This window comes from Amblyomma mixtum, chromosome 9 (assembly GCF_055824585.1).
Source record: "Amblyomma mixtum isolate Tamu chromosome 9, ASM5582458v1, whole genome shotgun sequence".
NCBI classification, from domain to species: domain Eukaryota; kingdom Metazoa; phylum Arthropoda; class Arachnida; order Ixodida; family Ixodidae; genus Amblyomma; species Amblyomma mixtum.
Window position 1 is genome coordinate 23745954 of NC_143020.1, and position 18227 is coordinate 23764180.

Below are 18227 nucleotides of genomic sequence, written 5' to 3' on the forward strand. Positions count from 1 at the left end.
AGAAATCTCGTAAGACTCTTGACTCGCACTCTGAGGCCATTATCCTTGCAAATTTTGCAGGTTGGCATTTACCTTTCCTACGGTAAAATTTATCGCTCTTTCTTTTAAACTATGGTGGACATTGCTTTCTGATGACCAGAGAGGTCAGCAAATAAGAGGCTATATTCAATATGACTCAAGCCACATTCGTCTCTCTCTGCCGAAGCAACGACCGTAAGCTTCCTTTCGTGTTGCTGTGCCGCTTCTTGTACACCAATTTTCAATCCTGACGGGTCTATTCAGTACAGGCAACCACAAACCTAGCACGAATGACGGAGAGCGTGGCTTGGACTGCAGCCAGCGCCACGATGCGATAGTCCCTGGGTGTGAGATAATATTCCCGGTAAGTTTACGGCGGCCTACGATAGCTGATGGGCAACTCCATTTGATTGCTTTTCCGAACGTGTCCGATCGCAGAGTAAACAGCTCGCTCGTTACGGGGGCGTTTCTCCGCCTTTTGCTCCCTGATGCGGCCTCGCACACCCTGGAAGTGCACTGTGGGTTTCTTATCGCGGGAACCCGAAATTGCGCGCTAACTTGCCTCAGCTCGCGCCTTTTCCGAGTTTGGTCCAAGGGCTGCTTCTCTGCACTGCGCTTCGAAGTTATATTCCACAGGGCACGTATTGTTTCGTAATCAAGGAAGCAAGAAACAAACACCCAGAAGGGCACGGAGGAAGTAATGCAGCGCGTAAGGTCTCGTTGCAAATAAGCAAATATATCTGCTGCATCAAATCATGCCAGGCTTTTGCTTATTTCTTCAATCTTTGACAATGCACGTTGGTTTGGTTTTGCAGAAAAATACCTCGGCGCCCTGTTTTTTGACGCTGCTTTGGAGAGCATGGATTCTGATGATTTGCAAATAAAGACAGCGGTACAAAACGGAGACAAAGGAGGCACGAAAAACGAGAGGACCGACACTGGTCCTGTCGTTTTGTGAGCTTCCTTTCTCTTTCTTTCACGCCGTCTCTTTTGAAAATCTGATATAATAACAAGCCCATAGAAGAGTTCTACTTGAAAATGATTCTGACGTGTGACAGATTTGTGCCTTTTCTGAGCACGAAACATTTGAATGCAATGAATTTAAACTAAGTATGCGATGCCACAATAGCGAAAACTAATAACAAACTCGTGACCTGAAAAAAAAAATAACCATGCTGCTTAAGCTATCTAGGAGCACTCTTGCTATCAACGCAAAGTGTCGAGCGATAAATTCCGAAGGAACGAGTGTCCCTATACTAGCTGCTATTGCGTTTTGTTAATATTCCATATTAATTTTTTTTAGTAAAGGTCGAAGAGAGATACTATTCCTAGAAATCGCTTTTCAATCATCATCAGCAGCTTTACTACGTCCACTTCATGGTAAAGGAATCTCTGATACTTCGCAATTAACCCTGTCCTGTGTCAGCTGAGGCGGAACTTGTCTCCTTAAACTTCATATGACCAGTCCATCTGACGCTGCTGTATCATGTTCGTCATTTGCCTCGGTTTCCTCCCCTTGGTAATGATTCTGTTACTCTAAAGGAACCACTGACTGTTCTGTTTTTGCATAAATAGTCTTCAATTTTCCTATGCAAGCATTAACACGTTTTGGCGGGCTAGTTGGTTAAGCATCTTGAATAAACAGCGCGAACGAAGACGAGCACAAACGACAAGCACTCTGTCAGCGCTGTGTCGCCCGTTTTCTTGTCTTTTGTGCTCGTCTTCGTTCGCGCTGTTTATTCAAGTCACTATGCAAGCATCTGACGGTTCTGCGTTTTGATTTCCTCAGACTCCTCAGGAAGACGAAAGCATAATTGACCCATAGGCTGCGTTTTGATTCCATAAGAAGAGCAGACATGGTGCCTTTGCTTTCATAAAAAAACTAGAAGTCAGAAATTCGACACCGTTATCCAGGGTAAATGCTTCAGGCATTGCGACAAACTACAATTTTGTGCAATGGCCAGGAGTCATCCATAGAAAAATGCTCAAGAACACAATGTTGACAACATTATTTTCCTTTATGAAAGTGATTCAGAATTCTAAAGTGTAATAAGCATTTTCTACCGAAATATCTCACTTTCTCACCATTGTCGGAAGATTTGGCTTATATCTGTTTACTGATGAGCGCACCCCTCTCTCAATAATTTCTTTTAATTACATGGGTTGCCTTTCGTCCAAATTCGAAAGGCGCGCGCCGCAGTTTAGCGCGCAAATTAGGGTTCCCGCGATAAGAAATCCGCAAAGCGTTCTTATGGTGTGCGAGGTTGTTGGCACGAGCAAAAGGCGGAGAAACGTCCCGCAACAAGCGAGCTCTCTATGCGGCGATCGGGCACAGGTGGAAAAGCAGTCTAAGCAAGCTGCGCACCAGCTGTCGTCAGCGGCCTTAAACATGCCCAGCTATTCCCCCCCTTGGTGACTATCGCTTCGGGGCGCTGGCGGCAGTCCAAGCCATGCTTTCCAACATTGGTGTGCAGTCTGTGGGTGTCTGTACATGCCCAGAATTTTGATATTGGCTAGCGCCAAAAAGGTCCTACAGTGATTAACCGAAAGCGCACGCTAATCTTATACACATGGTAAAAGTGTTGCCAGCAATCGCTAGGAAATGTTTCTTCACGGAATGCAGAAATCTCGATTGCTTACCTCATATACAAAAAGCACACGTGTTACGCCACTAGGACTTACTACTCTCAGGTACGTTCCCGCCTATTCCTTCTTTATTAACACCTAATCTATTTCGATTCGTGTATATCTTTGTTAACCACAAACAAGAGGAAGCGGGGGTACTGAATCAGGTGTGTTATACTTGGGCCCAATAGAAGGTCAAATTAAAAAACAAGAGTTTCTCAATAATTTGATTAAAACTCCCATTGATTTCTGCAGTAGATATCCTTTCCTCCAGCAAATAATTTCAGGAACATTGTTGAGAAAAGATTCGTGCTTGCACTAAATTGCTGCTGTAACAACTCCAAGTGACCGCTGATATAACAGAAATTCTAAAAGGTTTTCACTCTGCGCCAGTACAGGTATACATCATCTCGAGTCGTCGCTGGAGACATGGGCAACGTTTCAAAGCCCACCATTCCACAATGTGCGTAGCGCATCTCATGGCTGATGGCTGTCCGGGATGAGTTCCGCAGACGGCACCGGACTTGTGGGGACTGCATACAGAAAGGTGGGGTATCCGGAGACGTTGTTGAGCAGCGAGAAAAACCGTGCTGCATGCATGAATATATCTTTCCCGCGCTTGAGGGTCTTCAGAGCGCCATTGACAAGGAAGCGCGTGCGTTCGTTCGCTCCACGGCTGGCCTATCAATGCGATATGTTAGACTTCCCTTCCGACGTGAACCCGAATGTTTGTAGGACAATTCACCATTGGTTCAGAGCAGCTGCGACGTCACCAACCTCGTAGTGCATTTTGTTCGAGTTGATGTCAGAGGTGACATGGTAGTTTTGCGAGGTTTTACCTACTCTGAACTTTCAAAGGAACCCACAAGCCATTAAAAGAAATTATTTGCATGACAAACCAAGTTAGTTAATTAGTGGCCTGTGGGTATAGAGCTTGGGCATCCTGTGCGGAGACGCTAGTGCGCTGCCTTTGAGCCACGTAGGCACATTTTTTTATTGCGTGGAAATCAATCTCGCTGACCTGCCAAACGCTTTTAATGCACGAGTATTATAGCCACACCGCGATAAACGAAGCCAATTTATGTGCCAAAGCACCGGATGTCACGTGATATGACGAATGCGTAGAGCTATGCTTGCGTGTGGCACCCCGCAAACTGCGGAGCTGCCAGAGAGCGGGTTCTGAACGTGATAGTACTCATCTTGCTTAAAACTCTGAGCAAGCTTTCGTTCTTCGGCTTGCAGTGCGCAAAAATATTGTAGAGCTAAGTCCACCAGCTTATCGCATTTGTCAGCAAAAGCCCGCTGGCATATACATTCTTCCAAAGATATCGTCCTTCCGAGAGTAGATATAATCGCGCTCCGGACAAACTTTGGGGGGGGGGGGGGATGAAACATAGTATATGTCAAGAAAGATGTGAGCCTCTGGTACAGTAGCGCACAGCTTTCTATACAATAATTCGGAGCGCTCCTATCGCGGCCCTTTGAACGCAGAGCGTGCCTGCGAAAGAATACGCTGGAGGTGTGCGAATGCGCAGGCTCCCTAGCTGGCGAAGCAGGTTCATTGGTGGTTCTTGATTAGCGCTGGTAGCGCTGGGCTTCTCCCAGAACGAAAATGCTTGGCTCCTTTTCTACTTATTTATTTATTTATTTTGAAAGGGGGTTCGCGTACTAGTGACCTCAGCTGTACAGTTCACCAAACAGCTGAGCGGACGGCAGCAAAATCACAGTCAGTCTACACAGCCAGAGAGCTGGAGCCGCGCGCGCCGGCACACTTCGTCGTCAACTTCTTCGTCTGCCATCGAGGCAACCTGAGGCGCATTCATAATAGTTCAGGCGCGTTAATTGTAATTCACTACAATGGCCCCGGGATGGAAGAGGAGCCATCCTGGCGACCTATGGTGCTGGCAAGAGGAGCGGGTCGTAATAAGTCTTGAGGCGACTGACATGGACAAGCTCACGGCCGCGACGACGCAAGTCCGAAGAGGGTGTAAGCGGCTCTACAATATAATTAACAGGGGATGTTGATTCGACGACGCGGTAAGGGCCATGATGTTCTCTGCGAAATTTCGAAGACTGTCCTGGTGTAGTGGAGGGGACCCAAAGCCAAACTAATGAACCTGGAGAGAAAGCGTGCGCGGTTTGATGGGCATCGTGTTCATGCTTTCGGCGACCTTGGGAGTCCGAGGTGAAAGAACGGGCCAGTTGGCGACATTCCTCGGCGTGCTTGGCGAGTTCGGAAAGGGGCGTGCATTCGGAGGCGTCCGGAGTGTACGGCAAAACCGTGTCCATTGTGGAGGACGGCTCACGGCCATACAACAGGTAGAAAGGGGAAAATCCGGTGGTTGACTGGGTGGCGGTATTGTATGCGTACGTCACAAAAGGCAGCACAGAGTCCCAGTTAGACTGATCTGACGAGACGTACATGGTGAGCATATCGCCGAGAGTGCGATTAAAGCGCTCAGTCAGCCCGTTAGTTTGAGGGTGGTAGGCAGTGGTGGTCCGATGAATGATGCGACACTCTCTGAGGAGGGCTTCCACCACGTCCGAAAGAAAGACACGGCCTCGATCACTGAGCAACTCGCGCGGCGCACCATGGCGGAGAACAAAATTGTGCAGCAGGAAGTGGGCAACGTCACGAGCAGTGGCAGCGGGTAGTGCGGCGGTCTCTGCATATCGGGTTAGGTGGTCGACGCCAACAATTATCCAGCGGTTCCCAGATAACGTGTAGGGCAGCGGGCCGTAGAGGTCGACGCCAACACGATCGAATGGGCGAGCCGGGCACGGCAATGGCTGCAAGGGGCCGCTCGTACGTGGCGCGGGAGACTTGCGTCGCTGACAGGCGATGCAGGAGCGGACGTATTGGCGAATGTACCCGTACATGCCCCGCCAATAATAACGCTGAGATATTCTTTGAAACGTCTTCAACACACCGGCGTGGGCACATTGTGGGTCAGCGTGAAACGAGGCACAGATCTCAGAACGTAAATGGCGAGGTATCGCGAGGAGCCACCGTCGACCATCTTGCGTGTAGTTACGGCGGTAGAGCAGGCCATCACGGAACGCAAAATGTGGTGCCTGGCGGCGTAGAGTGCGCGAAGGCACAGCAGTGTGAGCGTTGGTCACGACGTCGATGATCGACGCAAGCCACGGGTCTTTGCGCTGTTCCGCAAGCATATCAGAGGCGGTAAGAGGCGAGAGGACGGGTTCAGGCACGGATGAGCATGCAGCGGCGGTGGGCAGAGGAGATCGAGATAGAGCGTCGGCGTCCATGTGCCTACGGCCAGAGCGATATACAACGCGGATGTCGAACTCCTGAAGGCGGAGAGCCCACCTGGCGAGGCGGCCGGCCGGGTCTTTAAGAGACGACAACCAGCAAAGCGCGTGATGGTCCGTGACGACATCAAACTGGCGGCCGTACAGATAGGGTCGAAATTTCATGAGTGCCCAGACGATCGCTAAACATTCCTTCTCCGTAACGGAATAGTTGCATTCAGCCTTGCTGAGCACCCGACTCGCATACGCCACGACGTATTCCTCATAACCATCTTTCCGCTGAGTCAGGACAGCTCCGAGGCCGACGCCACTTGCATCAGTATGCACCTCGGTAGGGGCTCTCGGATCGTAGTGGCGAAGTATGGGCGGCGAGGTAAGAAGACGGCGCAGTGTGGTGAACGCGTCTTCGCATTCGGGGGACCAAGCGGACAGGTGGTTGTCTGTTCCAAGCAGTTTCGTGAGTGGCGCAATGATCGACGCAAAATTGCGGACGAAGCGCCGAAAATAGGAGCACAGACCGATAAAGCTCCGAAGCTGCTTCATTGTTGTCGGCTTGGGAAACTCCGCAACAGCGCGAAGTTTGGCCGGGTCGGGGAGAACGCCTTCCTTAGATACAATGTGACCCAAGATGGTTAGCTGCCGGGCGCCGAAGTGGCACTTCTTCAGATTAAGCTGTAGGCCGGCGTCGGTGAGGCAAGTCAGAACCTGCTGCAGGCGCGTGAGGTGAGTGGAGAAATCTACCGAAAAGACAACGATATCGTCCAAGTAACAGAGGCACGTATGCCACTTCAGCTTCCGTAAGACGTTATCCATCATTCTTTCGAATGTAGCTGGCGCGTTGCACAGGCCGAATGGCATAACGGTGAACTCGTAAAGGCCGTCGGGGGTAACGAATGCGGTCTTCTCACGGTCAGCGGCAGCCATCGGGACCTGCCAGTAGCCCGAACGCAAGTCAAGAGAGGAGAAGTATTCGGCGCCTTGGAGACAGTCAAGAGCGTCATCGATGCGGGGAAGCGGATAATTGTCTTTGTGGGTAATTTTGTTCAGTCGCCGGTAATCGACACAAAATCTGATAGAACCGTCTTTCTTCTTGACCAGCACCACCGGAGAAGACCAAGGGCTGTGAGAGGGACGAATGACGCCACGGTGCAGCATGTCTTCAACGTGCTCACTTATCACTTGACGCTCAGCCGCAGACACGCGATAGGGGCGCTGCCGAAAAGGCGGGTGGGAGCCGGTCTCAATGCGATGAGCCACGGTTGATGTACGGCCTAAAGGCTGATGGGCTGCATCGAAAGCGAAGCGGAAAGTGTGGAGAAGGGCTGAAAGCTGCTGACGGTAGGTGGACGGAAGAGTATCGTCGATGGCGGCGCGGAAAAGTTCGTCAGGATCAGATTCAGTAGCGAGCTCGGAATGCATGGCGTTTAGAGAGGGACCGCTGGCTGCCTCGTGGACATTAAGGGCAGAGAGAAGGCAAACAGGTTGAATGCAGCCAGGGGACTCACCAGGTAGCAGGGTAAGGGCACACGAGGATGGATTGTAGAGCAGCATCTTCGTGACACCCCGCCGAACATCGAGGACAGCAGAAGGTAGCGGCAGGTTCTTCCGGCGTACAAAGGAAGCAGACGGCGTAAATAAAACGGTGTCATCCGACGCGGCACGGCACGACAGGGAAACAAGGGCAGATGCTCCCGGCGCTACTTCAACATCTTCAGCGATAGTGACCTTGAGTGGCAATGGGGCAGAGGTTTCAGTAGTAAGCTCGTCAAACAAAGGGGAAAATTCAACTTCAGCGCGGGCGCAATCGATGACGGCGTTGTTGTGTGACAGAAAGTCCCACCCGAGAATTATGTCATGTGAGCATGAGGACAGCACCAACAATTCGACTGAATACAATATATCGTCAATGATGACTCGCGCTGTGCACGAGGCGAGAGGGGCAATGCACTGTTCACTAGCGGTGCGGAGCGAGAGACCCGTAAATGGCGTCGTGACTTTGCGCAAGCGGCGGCAGAGTTTTTCGTGAATCACTGATACTGAGGCACCCGTGTCTATAAGCGCATGTACCGGCAGTCCGTCGACGATGACCTGAAGAACGTTGCGTGGGGAAAACGGAGGCCTTGAGCTTTTCGAACAGCGCGCAGTTCTTGCCTCCGGAACTGCGGATCTTAGTTTCCCTCTTCAGCGGAGGGAGGGCGACGGCGCATTGGTGACAGTGAGCGACGGCGCGGTGATGGAGAACGTCGTGTCTCGTAAGCACGACGGTCGGGGGCGTACGCGTCTAGCGGCGAGGATGGAGAAGCCGAATAAAACATCTGGGATGGATGCACAGGGGTTGAGATGGTTGGCGATGCCACCATGCGACGGCGACAGTGGCGGGCGACATGTCCCGCGTACCCACAGGAATAACAGATGGGTCGGTTATCCGATGTGCGCCAAGGGTTGTAAAGCCGCTGCGGAGACGGCGAAGAAACCGGGGCTGGTCGGAGAGACGGGGCGGGGCGCAGGACGGGCTGACGAGGTGGAACAGTCAGGGGCACGGAGCGCGCCGCTGCTTCTGCGTAGGTCATCCGGGCGGGTATAGGAGATGGTTGGGGATACTGAGCCTCGGCGTAGGTTAAGGGAGCAACCGAAGAGACTGGATGTGCAGTAGGAATAGCCTCGGCAACTTCATGGCGGATGACCTCCTGCAATGGCGCCACCAGAGGAGTCGCAGCGTCGTGACTGGAGGGCATCAACGAGAGCTGACGCGCGACTTCCTCCCGAACAAACTGCTTTATCTGCGGTGACAGTTGCGCCGGGTCGGTGTCAGATGTGAGGGAAGCAAGCGATTCCTGCTGCGAGAGCGGAGAACGGGTGAGGTTGCGTCGCTTCCGAAGTTCGTCAAAGTTCTGGCAATGAGTAATGACCTCGGCCACTGTGGTGGGATTGCGTGCCAGAAGCATCTGGAACGCATCGTCGTCGATTCCTTTCAAAATGTTCTCAATCTTGGCGCGCTCAGACATAGAGGCATCAACTCGTGTGCACAGGTTCACAACGTCCTCTATGTAGCTGGTGAAATTTTCACCAGGCAGCTGCGCCCGACTTCGCAGGCGTTGTTCCGCGCGCAGCTTGCGCACCGCAGGCCTGCCAAATACATCAGAAAAATTGGACTTGAAAGCTGACCACGTGGGGATGTCGGATTCGTGGTTTCTGAACCATAGGTTCGCAACGTCCGAAAGGTAGAAGATGACGTTGTTGAGTTTGAGTGCATCGTCCCACTTGTTATGGGTGCTCACCCGTTCATACGAGGCCAGCCAATCCTCGACGTCATCGTCGCCGGTGCCACTGAAGAAAGCGGGATCACGCTGCCGCAGCGCTCCAGCGCACAGAACGGTCGGGGTGGGTGGTGCAGGACTGGGCACGGAGTCCTTAGGCATTGTGAGCGGCGGGAGAAGACGGCTGCGAAGGTCCAGGGCGTCAGACGACCGCAACCTCCACCAAATGAAAGGGGGTTCGCGTACTAGTGACCTCAGCTGTACAGTTCACCAAACAGCTGAGCGGACGGCAGCAAAATCACAGTCAGTCTACACAGCCAGAGAGCTGGAGCCGCGCGCGCCGGCACACTTCGTCGTCAACTTCTTCGTCTGCCATCGAGGCAACCTGAGGCGCATTCATAATAGTTCAGGCGCGTTAATTGTAATTCACTACAATTTGTTTATTTATTTATTTATTTACAGAATACCTGGGTCGCCTCGTAGGCATTATCGCAGGGGAGACAGTTTCAAAACAACGTATTCATTTTCACACTAAAAGCAACAAGAACATTAAGCGAAGTTAACATCAAAGTAAAACAAAACAATAAGTAAACATTATTAAAGGTAACAGAAATCTTAAACAATAGTAGGAAAGGATTAGATTGTCAGGAATACAGTCGGCAGTAAAAATCGCGATTATCAAAGACTGAAACACACTCTTCCGGCAGCAAGTTCCAGTCTTTCACAGTTTTTGGAAAGAATGATTTAGAAAAACTGTTTGTGTTAGTATTGTATTCGCGCACCTTCTTGGAGTGGTCTTGCCGAGTCGAGACGTAAGTTGGTTCCAAAAGGTAGTTATGGCTATCAATTCCTGTTTAATTATAGAAGATGCGGTGGAAGAATTTAAGTCTCAATTTTTTTCTTCTGGTGTTTAACGGTTCCCAGCCCAGCAGTGATTTTATCTCAGTGATACTTGATACTGATACTTATGCGCGAGAAGTGAAGGTGGCAGGAGTTTTAGAAACTGACGCTGTGCTCAGTCTGCACCGAAGCGTATTTCAGAGAATGTGGCTTGCTGCGAGATTGGCGCCTGTATCTCCATGCATGGCGAGCTGTAGCCATGCTCCTCCTTAGCGTGGTCGAGCTCAGCGGTGAGCACCTGGAAGTGTACCCTACAGCTCACCGCTATTATGTCACACAAGTATGGCGGTGCAAGTCAGGAGGCCTGTCAGACGATGGCTCATGAGGGTAGCAGTTGGCAAGATTCTCTACGGCATCCCCGCGTACCAATTGACGACGAAAATCTGCGGAGGCCTAGCTCGGCTGCACAGGGCCAAGTTACGCACCATAAGAGGTCTACCACGACATACGCGCATCACGGCTCTAGAGGAACCAGTGCCTCTTCTTCCTATACAAAAAATCATTGAGAAAACTGTAACTCGGCAGGAAACACGCCGAACTTGCACGGAAAAAGGACGCGCTTTGGAACGCTGGGACGCCAGCTCTCTGCACCAGTTGATTATGCAGGCCGGCCGGCTCCGCCCAGGCTTCGTCCTCACCTCGGCCGCTACGACAAACGGCTTCACCCAGAGCGCAAACTCCGGCCCGGCTGTACTTAGCTCGACTCACGGCTGCTGGTGGAGAACAAGATGAGGAGGACATATACGTAGATCCATCTCTAGAAGACGGCGCCATATCAATGGCATGGCGCAGCCATGAGAATCTCAATTTCAAAGGCTGCCGTACTATTCGTGCACCCGATGGGTGCATAAAGGAAGAGGAACTGCTCGCTATATACGGCGCTCTACTGCAGGTGGAAAACGTTCTCGTCGGTAATCAGTTGCTACAAACTGACATGTCGCGCAATATCCGAATACTCTCTTATTCACATGAAGCTGTACGCGAGCTCCACAAACCATTCACGACTCACCCATTTGCACAGCAGATTACTTCTATAATCAGAACCCCCTCAACACGCAACGTGCGCATCCGCCTCGCGCGGATCGCTGGATACACGGGCGGTGACGACGGGAACCAGTCCAATCACAACGCGGCTCGGGAGAGTATCTCGTTCCTTCCTCCGCTGGCATACCCGGCCGTTACCGAAGACCCTGCTGATATTTCCAACAAATTGGTTCTCTTAACGTGCCGACTAGAGCGTGCCAAACAGAGGAGGCGTGCACGACTTACGGCCGTTACGCCACCGGGTTACCTTGCTACCTCAGCTGCTGTCACACGGCATAAGCAGATAATAATAATAATAATAATAATAATAATAATAATAATAATAATAATAATAATAATTTTATTAGTCCTCATAGTATACACATGATAACTTACCGGGCCTGCCGAAGCCTCTACATGGCTTGTATGGCAGAGCCCGGCAGCGGGGCAGATTCTTAATTCAAAAACAAATGGTATGCGCTTGTTCAGATTAACAGACAGCCAAATATACTTTTGGAGTACACACTGAAAACTCATAATTTATCTTATAAATATGTTAAAGAATTTTTTTTTTAAGTTCAATACACTTGAAATGTATTAGCATAAATCAGTCAGACAAAATAAAAGAAAAGCACATCACACTGAGCAATGCCATTTCGCACATACACAGAAAGGAACAAAACTGCATCGGATGCTCCAAAACATCATAAAATACAGACCAAAAGCACTATGCACCACCTATCTTTGAAGTTTCATTAAAGATCTTTTGATTCCGGATCGTGTAGTTTGTTGTAATACTGTCTCAGGAAGGTCATTAAAGGTCATAGGAATGTAGTATTTTCTAAGGCTTTTTCCGTAACGTGTTCTTATAGGAGGTATCACAAAACCTGTATCGGCACGTTAAGCTTTACCGATGCTGCGTCGCTGACGAAAGTCAGTATTCCAAAAGTAATTGGGAACAATGATGGAGAGAAAAAGGGTGTCAAAGTCTGGAAGTTTTAGATATTTAAACAATATAATACCAGGTGCAGGGGGGTTGGTGTTATAAGCAATACTTCTAATAATGTTCTTCAGAAGCCCATTAATTTTATTTTTCCAAAACAACGAACAATTGAAAAACAGGCTATATCATATCGTATGACAGAGTATGCTAAGGAGTGTAGGATCATTTTTTTACACGTAAAGGAACAAGCGATTGCAATCTGTACAACATGCAAGCAATCTGTCGAAGTCTAGTACAGACAAAGGACATGTGTTTGTTCCAAGCCAGGTCAGAGTCAAAGTAGTCACCCAGATATTTTACTGAATCAGTGTACTGAACGGGTGGGCATGCGCTGGACGGGCATTTGTGGGAATGAAGGTACACAGGTATTTGTGTACTGATAGTTCGCAACGGATTGTGAAAACATACCAGTTGTGTCTTGGTTGGGTTCACATTTATCTTGTTTTCTTGAAACCATGCCATGGTTTCAGTTATGTCTAACTGAAGCAGTGACACAGCGCCCTTGTAATTCATATGCCTAGCAATAATAAGTGTATCATCGGCATACTGATAAATATTACTGTATCGAATGGCCGAGCTAAAATCATTAACATAAATGTTAAATAGTAACGGTGATAACACTGATCCTTGCGGTACACCCGTCTGAGTGAATTTTATGGTACTTCTAAATTCTCCTAAACAGAGTAACTGCGACCGCTGCGAGAGATAATTACGCAAAAAATCATGAAACTGGCCGCGGAAGCCATAGCTATACAACTTGCTGCACAGTATGTCCCGACTGACGGAATCAAAGGCCTTGGCTAAATCCAAGAAGAGAGCACATGCAATCTGGTTTCGCTCAAAAGTTTCATGTAGCAAATCTGATAGGCTTTCGAAGAGCACATTGGTACCGCTACCTGCTATGAATCCGTATTGAGAAGGTGTGAGCAAGTTATGCTTTTCTACAAAGCTGTACATAACATCGAGAACATGTTTTTCTAGAATTTGAGATAGTATAGGCAGTACAGATATCGGGCGATAATTTGCGGGGTTCGAAGGCTCTCCCTTTTTGTATAGGGGAATGATGCGTGCTTGCTTCATTTCATCGGGTATCAGGCCCGTCTCTAAAATGGTGTTCAAAATAAAAACAACCGGTTCCGTCAATACCGGCAGATTCCGCCAGATATCGTCCGCAGTTATGCCATCCACACCAACAGCGCGTCTTTTCCGAGACTGTCGAACAATGTGCACTAAAGTTTCCTTATCAAGTGGTGGTAGGTAGGCCGAGTCAGTAGTAAGGTTCGCTGGCGCCTGATAATGGGAGCGTTGACTGATAGCTTGAGGCCCGAACGAAAAGTGGTCATTTAGACTCTTTGCAACTTCCGACGATATCTCTCCGAATCCTTTTTTAATGTTATCAATGTAACTGTGCGATTGACAACCACGCAGCTCATTTACCAGCATCCACGTTTTCTTTGCATTATTCTTAGAAGCTGAAAATTGGGTGTTATAATGTTGCCGTCTTGAAGCCCGCAGCATTGCCGTGACTTTATTTCTCGTGGCTCTGTACAAATCCCTTAGTGACTGGTTATTTGGCGATTGTCTGCATTTCTTCCAAAGTTCTTTTTCTTTTATAACCTTTATTATATTATGATTCAACCAGTGTAGATTGTTATGGCGCTTTATGACTGAAACTGTTTTTTTACACTTGTCACGAATATCAGAAAATATTTCTAGGAACCTCTTATAGGACGTACCTGGACATGAACTTGAGTGTAACGTTTTCCAATTTTGTTGTGAGATTAATCGGTCAAGCTTAGCTCTGTCGGTTATTTCTTAACAAGTATTCCAAACGGGTCGCAAACATGGCTCTTGAGCAGAGTAGATTTTACAGCCAACGAAGTAGTGGTCTGCCAGTTTTTCGGTAATTAACACGGAGTCCACGCTCATACCGCCGGGAGACCGGACTAGCACATGGTAAAGGCATGACACTACAGTTCTGTAGCATATAAGTTCTTCTCTGGTTGCCTCATGGACTAGCGATTCCACTCCATATTCAGCTAATATGTTTAAATAATCATTCGCCAAGGCTTTGTCGATTTTCAAGGTGTCGATATTGAAGTCTCCTATTAGGCATAAATTAGTGGAAGATGGTAACCTCTCTAAATATTGCTTTAATTCTTCTAAAAAGGATGGAGCATGCTCTGATGGTGGCCTGTAAACAGCAACTAGAGTTATCGTCCTTCCGGATAGCTCCAGATCAAGTGCAAGTGACTCAGCTGTCTTAAATTCTATCTGAGCGGGTAGGGATGACCATCGTAATTTGATAGAGACCGCTATGCCGCCGCCCCTTCCTTTGGGTCTCGTAACGTAGTATTCTTGATACCCAGGAAGACGAATCTGATGTGTCAAGTTGTCAGAAATGTTTATTTCCGTCAGAACGAAAACCTCGATAAGATGAATGATATCCCGAACACTGACTAAAAAGTGGTCCCAGTATATCTTTATACTGCGTATGTTTACATGTATAACAGAAAAAGACGCGAGGTTTTTTCAAATACCGAGCTATGAGCGGTACAATTGGCAATGGAATGAAACCGCACAGACATCTTAGATCAGTTTCTGGATATCCTCTTTGGTTACTACCTTAATAAGGAGCTGCCCTCTTCCTTTCTGGCAAAGATTTTGCCATTCTTTGTCCACACGTATTTGTACTCCATTTGTTTCGCCTTGATCCGAGTCATCCAAAACAGCTCCTTATTTGCCTGTGTCAAGTTCTCGTTCAAGAACATCACGGAGGGGATGACATTTTGTTCTGCCAGTGAACTAAGCTTCCCTCGAGCGAGAAGCCATTTATCACGTACGGATAGGGACGCAAAGCGAACGAGAACAGGTGGTGTCTTATCCTTTTTGGCAGCAAGACGATGGGCCGCAACTATGTCACCTTCGTGGAAATCGTGGAGCTCCATTTTTTACTAATAATAATAATAATAATAATAATAATAATAATAATAATAATAATAATAATATAAATAATAATAATATTAATATTAATAATAACATTAATAATAGTAATAATAATATTAACTTGTTTATTTTCATCAGTGATGGGGGAGTCTGCGGGTAAAAGCCGCTTGATAACCTAGCGACTTGACTGAAGCCCGCAGCCTCACTACAACGCAGGCAGCGGTAGAAGAAAAAAAAACAACCTTGCAGAAAGCTTAACAGTCAAAATTAATGCACGTACACTTGATAGCCACAAAAGGTAAACGTAGAAAAGGGAAGATAACACTTTTAGTTGTTATTGTAAGCAAGGATTGTTAATGAAACGTTTGCGAGGGGTTCGTACAGAAATTGTATGTAAATCTATACCGGATTTGTGGAATGAATTTAAAAGGGTTGGCAGTGTGTGTGACACTTTTTGCAGAGATTAATGTTCCCGCGCAGTGACCACCTTCCACGCTTCTGGGTAACGGGTGGTGTAGAAATGTGTGTTTTTATCGAGATCCGAAAATTGTTGAAAAACTTTATATTTTCTTTCATCTCTCATTTCAACGTCACACTTAACTTATAGTTATAAAGATTAAACACGCGTATTATTTTGCTTTCGAAAATATCTCTGAAGTATGGGAATTATGCGGTACATTAAAAAGTGCTCGAACAATTTTTTTTGCAGTATATGTATTCTTTCAAGATTTGTGCGTGTCGTGATACCCCATACCATAACACAATAATACAAAGAAAAAAAAAGAGAGTATTGTAAACAAGAAGCTTTATATTCAAAGGAAATCAAAAGAGCTACTACTGGGGCTAGTTGGAAATAAATACTTGAAGGGATTGGTGAGCGCTAAAAAACACACGGAAAAGGGACGAACACAGCGGACGAAGCGCTTTCTAACAACTGCTTTAATCTCAAAAGGAACATGACTATATACACACATTTGACGTCAAATCATGCACAGAAGAGGGAGAAAAGCACGCGCTGAAAGTAATGAAGGAAAAAAGGAAAACAGGTAAAAACTACGCGCGCTTACAACAGCCGAAGATTACTATTTTTGAGATAGGTTAATTCAGTTCCCCCTAACGTCACTGAAAGGGAGCTGACGCATTGCTTATCTGGAGCAACGTGCATTGCGAAAGCTTCGATAATTTCTCTTTCCCGTCTGTTTCTAGCCCTACCTATTACCTTGGTGTTTTTAGCAGTGGTATGCATTTACAGTGTGCAGAATGAGGTGCCAGATTCCCGGATTTTGCAATTTGTGCACATGATCGTTCGTGTTCCCGGAGCCTCTTGTTAAGGCATCTGCCCGTTTGCCCAACGTAAGTTCGTTGGCAGCTGAGCGGAATGCTGTAAATGACGTTTTCGTCACACTTTACATAGGTGTTTTCGTGTTTGATGTTGCACCCAGGTTTCTTTTTGTGGTCTTCAGTCTCGTTGACCTTTTTACACATTCCAATGAGCTAATTGGGAGCTGAGAAAACCACGTGTACTCCGTACTTGTTGGCTGTCCTCCTTATCCTGTGGGAGATATTGTGAACATACGGCATCACGGCAGGGCGTCCATCGTAGCTCGTTTTCTTAGATTTGTTGGACCCAGTAACTTCTCTTAGTAAGCTTTCAGCAATGCCGCAAAGTAGCTGCTCCGGATAACCGCTTTCCTTCAATCGGGAGACCTGTTGGTCTACGCTGGGAATTATCGAGTGGGGGCAAGATTTTTTTTTTTTATAGCTAGTTTAAGGCAAGACGAAGCTACAGCTCGCTTTACAATTCTGGAATGACCGGAGTCAAACCGCAGCAGCGGTTTTTCTGCCCTAGGCTTGTAAACCCAGCAAGTGTGATTGTCGCAGCAAGTCATCAGCAGGTATAGGAATCTAATCTGACTGCCCTTAGGGGTTTCAGAAGTGAACTGGAGGCCTGGAAAAGCTATCATCCATTCATTAAGAATGCTTTCCGCGTTTATAGAATCAATTGGGCTGTTGGGCTGTGGCATGAATGTCAACTGCTTTCTCAAATTGATTCAATGCTACCCATGCGCCTTGGACGTAGAATTTGAAGGTGAATTGTTTTTGCAAAAGGGAGGCATAACTATTGGATCTTGTTTGGAGCCTGTGTTGTCTGACATTTTCTTGGCACAGGGTAACCGGAGGATATCGAGCACCCTAAATGCACATATTTTAACCTGCTTTAGGTACGTTGATGATTACTTGCTTTGCCTTCCCAACAGCCCAATTGATTCTATAAACGCGGAAAGCATTCTTAATGAATAGAAGATAGCTTTTCCTGGCCTCCAGTTCACTTCTGAAACCCCTAAGGACAGTCAGATTAGATTCCTATACCTGCTGATGACTTGCTGCGGCAATCACACTTGCTGGGTCTACAAGCCTAGAGCAGAAAAACCGCTGCTGCGGTTTGACTCCGGTCATTCCAGAATTGTAAAGCGAGCTGTCGCTTCGTCTTGCCTTAAACTAGCTATAAAAAAATCTTGCCCCCACTCGATAATTCGCAGCGTAGACCAACAGGTCTCCCGATTGAAGGAAAGCGGTTATCCGGAGCAGCTACTTTGCGGCATTGCTGACAGCTTACTAAGAGAAGTTACTGGGTCCCACAAAACTAAGAAAACGAGCTACGAGGGACGCCCTGCCGTGATGCCGTATGTTCACAATATCTCCCACAGGATAACGAGGACAGCCAACAAGTACGTGGTCCACGTGGATTTCTCAGCTCCCAATAAGCTCATTGGAATGTGTAAAAAGGTCAACGTGACTGAAGACCACAAAAAGAAACCTGGGTGCAACATCAAACACGAAAACACCTATGTAAAGTGTGACGAACACGTCATTTACAGCATTCCGCTCAGCTGCCAACGAACTTACATTGGGCAAACGGGCAGATGCCTTAACAAGAAGCTCCGGGAACATGAAAGATCATGTGAACAAATTGCAAAATCCGGGAATATGGCACCTTATTCTGCACACTGTAAATTCATACTACTGCTAAAAAACACCAAGGTAACAGGTAGGGCTAGAAACAGAGGGGAAAGAGAAATTATCGAGGCTTTCGCAATGCACGTTGATGCAGATAAGCAATGCGTCATCTCCCTTTCAGTGACGTTAGGAGGAACTGAATTAACCTATCTCAAAAATAGTAA